This window comes from Propithecus coquereli, unplaced genomic scaffold (assembly GCF_000956105.1).
Source record: "Propithecus coquereli isolate 6110/MARCELLA unplaced genomic scaffold, Pcoq_1.0 Scaffold443, whole genome shotgun sequence".
NCBI classification, from domain to species: domain Eukaryota; kingdom Metazoa; phylum Chordata; class Mammalia; order Primates; family Indriidae; genus Propithecus; species Propithecus coquereli.
This window is the reverse complement of record NW_012150208.1, coordinates 1,317,534-1,319,858: the sequence shown is the minus strand read 5'-3', so window position 1 is coordinate 1,319,858 and position 2,325 is coordinate 1,317,534.

Below are 2,325 nucleotides of genomic sequence, written 5' to 3'. Positions count from 1 at the left end.
CCCGGCCCATGCTGTTGTTACTCTTTGTGATATTCCACTGAACTACAGTCTCCTTGACTGTTCTCCTGTTGTTAATCATTGATGTTTTTACCAAGTGTCTTTTTAAAAAATAAATTAAAACTGTGATAAATGTAGTGTGCACAAACTTTTATCGTATTTTTCTTGGAAAAGTTGACAAGAAGAGGAATTACTGGGTCAAGAAACAAAACATTTTTAGGAGTCTTAAGAACAATAGGGAATTAGAAGTGCTAATAAGCTTAATGGGTAAACATTGGAAGTGAAAGGGAGGGGTGGCCTTGCAAAAATAACAGGAAAATACCTAATCCCACATAGGATAATACCTAATCCTACAATTTCCCCAGTAACCATTAAAGATTCATCCTATGAGTTCTCTCACTAACAGGCACTCTGCAGGAGTTTGCTTTTGCACAACTGAAAAAGCTGAATGAACGGAAAAGAGATGTAAGTCTCTCTCTTTAAAAATTGTTTTTTGAGAATCTGCTTTTACAGAGTTCCTGAGTAAACAGCAGAAGAACAAGCTACAGCCTTAACCATATCTCCAAGACAGAGTCACATCTCCTGAGCTAATCCCTTCTCTAAGGGAAGGCAGAAAACCAGCTCTTGGACTTTGACATGCTTGCAGTTTTGTTATCTACCTGCTGCTGCGTTTGTTATCAACTGACAGCCATTGCTATTTTTTTTCTCTTCATCCCTCTTAAAATCAGGGAGCCACTTGGCCTCACTGCTGGCATCCCCTTCTCTTTCTTTGGGATGCCACACCATCTCCCTGCTCTCCCCCCATTCTCTCTTTCTCTTTCTCCCTCTTTCTCTCTCTCTGTCCCTCCTCTAAAAGGATAAATTTTTTTTACTTTTATATATCTTAATTTCTGCATGAGAAATCTTTCTCCACCACGCAGTGAGCAGTGAGCCTTTCCACCCTAACAGGAAGTAATCAGAACAAAGAACTAGACAAGGATGTTACCTATTGCTACCATTATTTTCCATTGCAGCTGGATAAGAAAAAAGAAGTCAATATAAACATTGGAAAGCAGGTACATAATTGTCCTATTTGCAGATAATAAGATTTTATTTTTGGAAAGCTCATGAGAGTTAACTAAAAAAAAACTAGAAGAAACAATAAGAGAATTCTGTAAGATGTGTTTTCAAAATTAACAGAGAAATGATATACAAATAACTCATAATAAAACATGCAAACCCAAACTATTTGAAGATGCCATTTTTCTTTTATTAGAATGGTAAAGATCCTAAGTTTGCTCACACACTGTGGGGGCAACAGCAAGAGGAAAGTACTCTTCTGCCCCGCAGAAGAGGCAGGCATGCAGACTGACTCACCTCCAGGGAAAGGCACTGGGCAGTGTGGAGGAGTATGCAGTGTGTTTTGCCATGGCAATTCTGCTCTAGAAATTCACCATGCTGGTGTAATCAAACACTCGAAATGGTGTATGAAAAGGTTATTTACTGCAGCATTTTTAAAGTAGAAGATTGGAGAAAACCTAAAGTCCAAACTAAGGACATGATTACACAAACTATCGTACATCTACATGTATTAGTTTTCTTGGGTTGCCCTAACAAGATGCTCCAAACTAGGTGGATTGAACAAGAGAAAGTTATCATCTCACAGTTCTGGAGGCTAGAAGTTCAAGTTCAATGTGTCAGTAGGGTTGGTTGCTTCTGAGGGCTGCGAGAGAGAATCTGTTCCATCCTTCTTGCCTAGTTTCTGGTGGTTTGCTGGGAATCTTTGGCCTTCCTTGTCTTGTGGACCTATCACCTTGATCTCTGGCTTGCCCTTCACATAGTGTTCTCCCTGTATGCATATCTGTGTGCAAATTTCCCCCTTTTATAAGTAAACCAGTCATATTGCATTAGGGCCCCAACTTACTCCAGTATGACCTCAACTAAACTAATTATGTCTGCAACAACCCCCTATTTCCAAATAAGTTCACATTCTGAGGTATTTGAAGTTAGGACTTCAACATATGAATTTGGAGGGGAACACAATTCAACATGCAATAGACTACTTTCAGCCATAAAAGAGAGATCTCTTTATGAAATGGTATGAGAAAAATCTCCAAGAAAGGGTGAAAAGAATGTGTACATATTTGTGTATGTTCGCAAAAATTTCACTGAAAGTTTGCACCAGAAACCACCAGCCTTGGCTGTCTGTGGGGAGGTGTCTAAGTTGCTGGAAGAAAAGGGTAGAAAGGAGAATTTTCAGTGTATATCATTTTTATAGTCCTTGCATTTTGAATGATGAGAATATACTCTTTATTTAAATATAATAAAACCTGGCCGGGCGCTGTGGCT